Here is a 10,686-nt window from a genome sequence, read left to right as displayed (position 1 = left end):
TTCTACAATAAAAAAGGTTATTGCTTTTAAAAATAAAGAGCTTTTAAGGAGTCAGGAGGCAAGGGCAAGTTTCTTAGGGACTTCTCGTGTGTGTTTTTCTCGAAGTGGGCCATAGAGACAATGCAGGGGTTAACCCAATTTCTGTGTTTGTGTGTGTGTGTGTGTGTGTGTGTGTATTTGGGCAAGAAAAATATTAGGAGTTGTCTTAAACCAGTGGTTCTCAACCTGTGGGTCGGGACCCCATTTGGGGTCGATCGACCATTTCATGGGGGTCACCAAGCAAGGCTGCCCACCATTTTTTTTGTCCGCCATTTTTTTTGTCCGCCATTTTTCCCCCTTTTCCGGCGGGTGCCTTACCTCCCTTGAGCTGGGCCAGCTGGTAGTCGGCCTGCTCCGTCTCTGCCGCTTGCCAGCTACGCCTCGGCCAGCGCAGGGGGTGGAACCACTCATGCGTGGCGCTCCCGGGCAGGGAAAGTCCTCGACTTACGACCGGTTGGGTAGTCCTCGACTTACGACCGGTTTAGTCCTCGACTTACGACCAGTTTAGTCCTCGACTTACGACCGGTTTAGTCCTCGACTTACGACCGGTTGGGGTCGCGGCATTAAAAAGGTTGAGAACCACTGTCTTAAACACTACCTGTGTTAGAGTGTTTAAGACAGGAGCTGTCTTAAACACTCTAACACATACATTGTATGTGTTAGAGCAGGGGTATCAAACTGCAGGAAGTTGGGCCAGATGCGTTACACGGAAGCTGCACTCACCCCAGCTCCAGCAAGGGGAAAAAAGTTGTGATATGTTGTGACACGTCATGTGATGTGGCGAGTTTGATGCCTCTGTGTTAGAGAGTTACACTGATACAACATCTGAAAGAAATGTAAAGATGTGCCTCTAGACCTATGATCCATAATGGCATTTTCCATAGTTAACTGTCTCTTCTTGTGACTTAAAATACACTGTATGCCTTTCAGCCACGGGAGCAGGCAGCTCAGAGTAGACCATAGAAACAAAGGATCGGGATTGTATGTTCAGTTGCAGTTCAAAAGATTTATTGCTCAAGCCTATGCAGAAGAATCTAATCAACTAAAATACAGTATTAAATTGGCGCCAGATAAGGATCAAACGAATTCAAGAGGGGTTGGACTTGGGTCATTTGTGGCAACTAATGATTCTAAGATGATGACGCACTTAACTCTGCCTTCCCCAGGTCTGCCTGCTCTTCTCCTACAAAAAGCAACTGACCAATAATATTTTGGTGCTTTTTCTTCTTAATTGCATTGCCACATTTTTACACTAAGGCTGGTGCGATTCTTTTTGTTTTCCAGTCCAGCTACGTCTGAATAGGTAGCGCTACTGAAACAAAAAAGCAAGCTTAAAAACTGTGTGCAATAATATGGGGGCAACCATACAATCCATGCAAAGCTTGCAGAGGTGATTGTGAGTGGCTCATTTGGAATAGCAACTTCACTGAGTCAAATATGTTGAAGCCAGCAATGGAGAAATAAATGTGGCATTTCCCGGAAGTGTTCTCACCTCTTGTCTCACACACTTTTCATCCCAACTTCACCTAGTTCAGGGCCCCAATAATATTCAGAAAGTTGACTAAGACACCTGTCTTAAAAAAAAAAGAAGAAGCTTGTTCGCTACTCTACATCATTGCTTGGTGTGTGAAGAAGATCTCACATCAAGCCTGACAATCTTCAGTTTGGTGGGACTGGAAGGAGATTGGAAGCGTTTTACTTAATCAATGTTTCTTCCAAATCAGGTGCTACTGTTCTGTCCCAGCCTATAGCCGTCCTTGTTAAATGCACAAGGACAAAACCCCTTTTGAGAAATAGGCTGGAGACTCAGAAGAAAACAAAACCCCTTTTAATATTGGTAACAAACCTGCCAAATGGTCCAAAAGCAACAAAACACAATCCAAATGGAGGAAATTGTCCACACAAAACACAATGCAAAACAAGGAATTAGTCACCGGCAATACCAACAGAACATGATCCCATGAAGTACTTTGCAATGGTTGCCTTCAGCAACCAGCACCGCCCAAACCTTCCCTTTTTATTAAGCAGCCCCAAGGCATGGCTTCTCAATGCCTTCTCCTCCTCCCTTGGAGTTGCCGTATTGACTCCCTCTGACCTGCTCTAGAGTCTGACTCATCTTCCCCACACAGCTGTGTCTCATCCTGACCATGATTGGAGGGGCCAGGCTCTTCATCAGATTGTGAGTCTTGTAACTCATCCCTCTGACTCTGATGGCTCTCCAAACCCCTCTTCATCCTCCTCCTTTGATTCCCCGGACTCAGCTGCTGGGTCCACTGGCTGGCATGGACTCACAACAACTACTTTCAAAAATTGGGTGGAAGAAGGTAATTTAACTTCCCCTTTGTACTTTCCTAGTTAAACTTGTTTTCTCTATTGCTAGCATTGTATTGATATATTTCATATTTTAAATTGGTACTTTATGCTTAGTTTGATCCTTCCTTGAAGAGCTGTAAGAAGATTTCAAATGACATTATATCACCCCTTTTGGGGTGGCTATGCACATCAGAAGATCTGCAGCTATGTATTTCTCGTGAGTCCCCAAAATGACAAACGACCTATTGGTGGGCAATATAAGCAATAAGCAATAAAAGCATCACACAGGACACATAAGGTAAAAATAGACATTTCTCATGACGTAAAGTAAAATCTGTATTCTCTCTGGTCTGAAAGCTTAATATCAGGATTATATGTACCATTCTAAAGAAATATTCCCAAAATTACCTTTTCTTCTGTGCTGTGCAATAAAACCATCGTATCTCATTGGAAATTGAATGTTTTGACATTTTTGTCACGCAAACTTTTAGTTTGCTTTCCATTCTTTAATCAGTTGCAAACTTCAGAAAAAAAGCTTAGACTTGAGGATTCAGAACACTTAACAAGATAAGCACCTTTATTCATCTTGTTTTCTTAAGCTTCATTTGCTTCTCTAAAGAGGTGAAGCTTTTATATACCGGTGTACTCTATCTACCTTCCTTTTCTTGTTACATTTCAGAAAAAAAATCAAACGCTTAAATTGCTCCATCCTCATTCTTGGATCTTATTATAGGGGGTACCTGGCTCAATAGTAGTAACTGTGAGAGGGATCTCGGAGTCCTAGTGGACAATCACTTAAATATGAGCCAGCAGTGTGCTGCAACTGCCAAAAAAGCCAACACAGTGCTGGGCTGCATTAACAGAGGGATAGAATCAAGATCATGTGAAGTATTAATACCACTTTACAATGCCTTAGTAAGGCCACACTTGGAATACTGCATCCAGTTTTGGTCACCACGATGTAAAAAAAGATGCTGAGACTCTAGAAAGAGTACAGAGAAGAGCAACAAAGATGATTAGGGGACTGAAGGCTAAAACATATAAGGAACAGTTGCTGGAATTGGGTATGTCTAATTTAATGAAGAGAAGGACGAGGGGGGACATGATAGCAGTGTTCCAATATCTCAGGGGCTGCCACAAAGAAGAGGGAGTCAAGCTATTCTCCAAGGCGCCTGAAGGCAGGACGAGAGGCAATGGATGGAAACTGATCAAGGAGAGAAGCAACTTAGAACTAAGGAGAAACTTCCTGACAGTTAGAACAATTAATCAGTGGAACAACCTGCCTCTAGAAGTGGTGAATGCTCCAACACTGGAAGTTTTTAAGAAGAGACTGGACAGCCATTTGCCTGAAATGGTGTAGGGTTCCTGCCTGAGCAGGGGGTTGGACTCAATGACCTCCAAGGTCCCTTCCAACTTTATTATTATTATTATTATTATTATTATTATTATTATTATTATTATTATTATTATTATTATTATTATTATTATTATTATTATTATTATTATTATTATTATTATTATGGATCATCGCACAGTCAGCCAGATGTTCAGATTGGATTTGGCATTTTGTCTACCTATCGAGTCCTTACTAAGGACCTGGGATAGGCAGATGTGGATGTTTGATGTTATTACAGATATCGTCGCAGGATGGAAGCAGTTCCTAGTAAGGCCGCCTTTTGCAATTGACTAATGGCAAATTTGTCAATGCCAATGGTGTTCAAGTGGTGCTCCAGTTGTTTTGGGATTATTATTATTATTATTATTATTATTATTATTATTATTATTATTATTATTATTAATAATAATAATAATTATTTCTTTCCCCCATTCTAAAACAGTAACTTCAGCTTTCACTGAACAATTAGTGTTATAGAATGCTAACGACCAGATGACTGCAAAGAATATACTGTAAATCCTTCCATCCTCCACCATTCACTCAGAACTGAAGAAGCTTCTTGGATGAGAAGCAAAATGACTTCAAGGAAAAAAAAACACAGAACGTTCAGTTGCCTTTTGAAAAAGCACATTTGGGGCAACCATGACCTGGATGACTGAGAATCTCCATAGACAATGAATTTCATAATCTTAATTCATAATTTTTGGCCTCCAAGAAATAGAAATCATACAAATTTTGCTATTAATAATAAAAAAGCAAGACATAGAAATCTTTATTTTTATTCTTTTTGTTCAATAAGTACTTAAGTAATATATCCCTAAAGAATCAAGTATGAAAAAAGGGAAAATATTCACTAGATTTGTTTGGTAGCAAGAAAATGATGGGTTTATTATTTTATAGCAAAAATTTCCTTCCCGTGGCTAATTGCCAGAATATGCCATATGTGAGTGTTTATCATGCTGGAATATATTTATGAAATGCCTGTGGGATAGAAATTCTAAACATTATAGAAGTGTGTCAAGGGTATCAGTATGTTAAATTAAATATCACTCTACAGACACGCCAAGCTAAACTGAGATGAGAATGGAGATGCGTCCCTGGATGTTTTGAAAGATTCTGGAGCCCCAAAGTTTTCAAAGGGATGAATTGTTAAAGTGTTCAGAATATCATTAAGGAAGCTAGAATAGAATAGAATAGAATAGAATAGAATAGAATAGAATAGAATAGAATAGAATAGAATAGAATAATAACTTTATTGTCACTTAGAATGTACACTAATCAGCATACATTAAATGAAATTTCATTGCATTCAACTCTCAAAGGGTCACCGCCTCTGATAGTGGTTTTGAATGATGGCCTGGGATGAGATGGAAGTTGATATGGATTTTGTATCTCCTAACCTAACACTCAGAGTCATTCCCTTCTGAGATTAACATAAGAGCTGTGGTAGCGCAGTGGTTAGAATGCAGTATTGCAGGTTAACTCTGCTCACTGCCAGGAGTTCAATTCTGACCAGCTCAAGATTGACTCAGCGTCCATCCTTCCAAAGTCAGTAAAATGAGGATCCAGATTGTTGGGGGCAATATGCTGACTTTGTAAACCTCTTAGGTAAGTTTAAGTGCTATTGCTAATGTAAGGGGATTCTCTCTGTCCCCTTTTGTCTGCCCTGTCTACTCTATGGCAGTCGGGGTGAATCTCCTTCCATAACTGTCACTTTACAGTCTAAAGATTGGGTCACCTTATATATGATTGGTGGTAGCAATAAGAGTATTAGACATATAAATGTGCCAACTCAAGTCTTTTTTCCCCTTTCAAACAGCAGGTTTTCTATCCAAATTAGATGCTGGATTCACTTAAACTACATCTAATCCTTTTGTGTATTTGTAATCCTAATCTTGTCCGGAAATCCTCCCTTATCAAGTTCCTTGTTTGCAGACCAACCATGAGTATGGTCAACCAAAGAGATTAACAGATACCACCTCATACTAAAGATATAAAGATGTTGCATGCGCCAATGTTGGTTCTGGGATGGCGCATTTACAACATGCCCCCAATTTTTGTGTAGGTAAATAAATATCATAGGTCAGGGGTGTCAAACTCAATTTCATTGAGGGCCGCATCAGCATTGTGGTTGCCCTCGGGGTGTGTGTGGCCAGAGTGGGTGTGGCCTACTGGGTGGGTGTGGATGGAGTGGGTGTGGCCTACTGGGTGGGCCTGGCCAGCTCTACATTGTTCGCGTCAAGGGTGCCTGTGGGGGCCTGGGCAGGAGTGAGACAGATCTGAGGGTCTCTGGCAGAAGGGGGTGGGACTGGGGCAAGCACCAAGGCATGGTCCATTTCTTCATTCCTCACCAAGGGTGACACCTCCCCAGCATGGGGGTGGGGCCGATGCAGCAGGGGGCAGGGCCGACGCAGCAGGGACTGGTTCCTCGTTGTTTCTAGATGGCCTTGTGGAGCTAAGACTGAATGCATTTCGGCATAGATGGCCACCACAAAATTGTACATTGGCTCTCGGCCGGCCTGGGCCAAGGCCATGGCGGCGGGGGCCATTCCCTTACTGTTTCCAGGATGGCTTCGTGGGCCACAAGAAACCACTTCGCAGGCCACATCCGGCCCCCGGGCCTTGTGTTTGACATGTCTGTCATAGGTAATATTTTGACTCAACTTATTCTTTAGCTCTCTGTTTCAATCTATCTTACTTTATAAAGGACAGGGAAAAATACATTACTTGGGGCACACTTTGGAAATGGAATAGAGTTCCTTTCCCAAGGAAGCCCATGAGGTCTTACTTTCCAGGAGTAAGAGACTGACAAAGGAAACATCATTTTTCCTTGAGAAAAGTAAGCTCCTATCCCTTGATAGCTTCAGTAACATTTTTATGTCTCGGTCTTGCCAACAGTCATAAAGACAAATAATAGTGACTCTGTGGACAATGTAAGATCAGCATAGGACCTCTGCACTTATATGTAAAATAATGCCATCTGGCTATTCAAAAAGTCAACCCCCTGCAGAAACACAACTGTGTGCCTTTATTTACTGCTTACTGTAGGGACAAATGAGACAGTGCATCTGTAATGTATTTTACTAAGGGGAAAGAAATGCATGGGAATTGTGGATTGCTGATTAGATAAAAAATGAAGGGGTGAAGACAGAATATCCAAAGGTCATTAGGGGTACAAAATCAAGCTCTTCAAGGGATACAGCTAGGAAAAATGTTAGCAAAGGTAAGTATGCTAATAATTTATTTTAACAAAATTGTTACATAATAAAATTATTATTTAGAATTATTTTAAATTGTGGAAGCCTATGTATTCCTGTTGATCTGTTTGGATACAATTACATTCTCCCCTTTTTGATGAAAATGGCTTGAAAGGAAGGAGACATAATAAAAATGCCATTTTGGCAAAGCCAAAACACTTTGCTATATCAAAATATGGGGTGCCACAGCATTTAACAATAGCCATAGCACTTACATTTATATTCTGTTTCAGAGTACTTTAGAGCACTCTCTGAGTTATTTATAATGCCTACATATTGCCCGCAACAATCTGGGTCTTCATCGGTTGGATGGAACCTCAAGCCCATCAGGATTGAACTCCTGACTGTGGGCAGAGTTAATCTGCAATACTGCATTCTAACCACTGCGCCACCATGGTTCCTCCTCTCCATCAGAAAAATGAATTGTGAATTCCTGCCTTATTGGATCTACTTAATTTTTCTAATAGCCTAGCCCAGGAAAAGATCATCTCATGCCAAGGGACACCTGGAGCTTCAGTTCTCATCAGTAGAAAATTTTATAAGGTTGAAAGAAGACAAAAAGAAGTCTTATTGCTGTAGAATTATGGAGAATCATTTTAATATTAGTCCAAGGATGAAAAGTCTATGGCTTTCTAGATGTTTTTGGCAACAATTTCCCCATTGGTGGTGTGGGAGGTTAGCGCCACCCCCCCCCCCCCGTGAGAAGGAAATATTTTGGGGAATATTAAAAAGGCAGAATATTATATTTCCCCAAAGGATCTTAAAAGACAGAAAAGCAAGCCCAGTTTTTCTTAATAGCCTCAAACAGAAATGAAGCAGGCCAGCTCTGTAGAAATACAGATTTGATAATCCCATTCAGAAAGCCTGAGACCCCATTCATGAGCAAATACTACCAGGCAGAAGCCCATTCAAGACAAAAAATTTTTTGAAATCCCTTGCAGCAAAACTGATAGTTAACAATAGCAGAGTGATAGAATAAGAACCAGCAACCCCTCACCCAAAAATCCAACACAGGATATAGCCATCAGCCACAGCTCCAGAGAAACAGTACATGAGCTTTAGGACATAATAGAATTAAAACCACCCCCATCAGAATACCAAAAGGGCACGGTGAACCTCAGGTCAAAGTTCATGCCACAGAACAGGAACAACACCAAAAACAAAAGCCCAAGAAGGTATAAAAACCCACCATTCCCAGCACCATGTAGTCAGCTGCTCCAGAGCCACATGCTGTTGTGGTTCTGCTCTTAAATAAACAAGAACCTTCTTTCTAAAGCAGTGTCCATTTTGTTTATTCCCAGCTTGGACTGGACCCTGATGCAGATTTTTCCTTCAACAATGGTAAGTTCCCCTTTGATGGTAAGTTGGAATCTACCAGCCTCTGAACAGCCACACTTTGCAATCCTGGAATTAGAGAAGTAGAAGATTCTCACACTAAATGAAGCATTTGGCTGCCTGAAAAATTAAAGGCTAACTTATATAAGACAACTTATTATATATTAACCTCATATCTTTCCACACATTAAAGACCCTGAAATAGCTCACAGGATAATAATATGTGTTCTTCCTCTAATATTAAAAAATTGCAAATCTGAACTATTTTATCAATTGAAATGGGAAATAGAACTTGATTTATAAGCTCAAAAGTTGTCATATCCAAAAAAAGAATATTGATTCCGCTCTGGTAACATTCTATTCCAAAGGATTTCTCTTTTATGAAAAGCCACTAATTTATATTATCTCCTCAAGCCCAGTATTTTGGCATTCTGTTTCCCTGCATGATTTTTATAGAAGGAGCTATTGATTTTTACTTTGGTGTTATAGATTTGAAGATTGTTCTTTAAAAACTTTATTTTTATCTTGCTCACCACTGACAGGACACAGGTACACACAAACATATACACGTGCTCACAAACACGTGCCAAGATCTGTGCATTTAGCTCTGCAGAAGAGTGCGGTGTTGCAAGTCTCAAAGGAGGAACTGAACCCATGCAGAGAATGTGTTTTGAAATTTATTTCTTTAGGCCAGCTATCCTAGAACTGTGTGTTTAAGAGACACGGTCTTCTAAGATTTCTCTAGATAAATTTTTCAGTTGTACGCATTAGGAAGAAACATGGAGGTGTTTTTTTTTTTTTAAAAAAAAGATAAGTACCAAATGCAGTATATAATTTTAAGCAGAAATCTGTATTTTCAGATTGACTGTGATACAAACAGAATCTAAGAACTTCTCTGAAAGGTCACAAATATTTATGAAGGGCTTGAAAATGTTAAGGTCCTACCCATAATGGAGGAATGGTTGGTGAAGATGACAGAATTGGCAGTAATGGCAAAATGGATTTGATTGATTAGAGAAAAGATAACAACTATATTTGTTAGTGACTGGAAACCCTTAAATGGAGTTTTTGTAGGGGGGGGGACTTTTGGCTTATGGATTTGACAGTTAGAATGGGTTGAATATGGGAGGAAAAGAGCCACGCTATAATTATAAGAGAAAGGATAAATTTATAACTATTGTAAAGAAGATTCCTTCTTGCTTTCTCTTTTTCATTTCATTTTTTTTCTACAGTACTTTTCTTTACATTTGTCTTTAAATTTCTATTCTTTTGCTTTGCAAAAAAAAATCTTCTTTGATTAAAAAAAATCAAAAAGAGAAAACATTAAGTTCCATCACTCACTAATAATCTGTATAAATGACTTGAGATGATTGACATAATGTCCATTTATGCATATTTCCTCTTCATTTGCAAAATGTCTTGATAGCAATAGCACTTAGACTTATAAACTGCTTCATAGTGCTTTACAGCCCTCTCTAAGTGATTTCCAGAGTCAGCCTGTTGCCACCAACAATCTGGGTCTTCATTTTACCGATCTTGGAAGGATGGAAGGCTGAGTCAACCTTGACCCAGCCAGGATCGAACTCCTGGCAGTGGGCAGAGTCCACCTGCAATACTGCTTCTAATCACTGCACCACCATGGCTCTTTCCACTGCACCACCACGGTGATGGAAGATATTGCAGGCAAAAGTTTTAAAGTTCAGATTTGGCAAATAGAAAAAGTCACCTACTTAATGAAACTTTCCTTATTGCCCCAGAGAAATAGAGAAGGAATACTTTGGACACCTCAGATCTTAGATATCTCTTTGTGGACATTCTCTAGAAGCTTCAGAAACAAACCACCAAGCATGGAAGTCGGCCCTGTCTTGGTGGCTAACAATGGTGGCCAAGTAACTCTGGACAAGACCACAACTCACCAAGCCAGTCTTCCTGTGCTGATATTTCAATCAGCATGTCTGATAATATTGCTTAAGACAAGGGTCTTCAAACTTGGCCCTTTTATGACTTGTGGACTTCAACTCCCAGAATTCCTCAGCCAGGCATGCCGGCTGAGGAATTCTGGGAGTTGAAGTCCACAAGTCATAAAAGGGCCAAGTTTGAAGATCCCTGGCTTAAGACAATGTTTCTCAACCTTAGGAACTTGAAGATGTGTGGACTTCAACTCCCAGAATTCCCCAGCCACCATGGCTTCCAAGGAAATTCTTGTCACCCTGCCAACAAAAGTACGTATAGTCAAGGCCATGGTTTTCCCAGTTGCAATGTATGGCTATGAAAGTTGGACTATAATAATAATAATAATAATAATAATAATAATAATAATAATAATAATAATAATAATAATAGTAG

This window comes from Protobothrops mucrosquamatus, unplaced genomic scaffold (genome assembly GCF_001527695.2).
Source record: "Protobothrops mucrosquamatus isolate PMUCROS unplaced genomic scaffold, P.Mucros_1.0 scaffold2, whole genome shotgun sequence".
Taxonomy (NCBI): Eukaryota; Metazoa; Chordata; class Lepidosauria; order Squamata; family Viperidae; genus Protobothrops; species Protobothrops mucrosquamatus.
The sequence above is the reverse complement of the archived record's forward strand: the minus strand, read 5'-3'. Positions refer to the sequence as shown.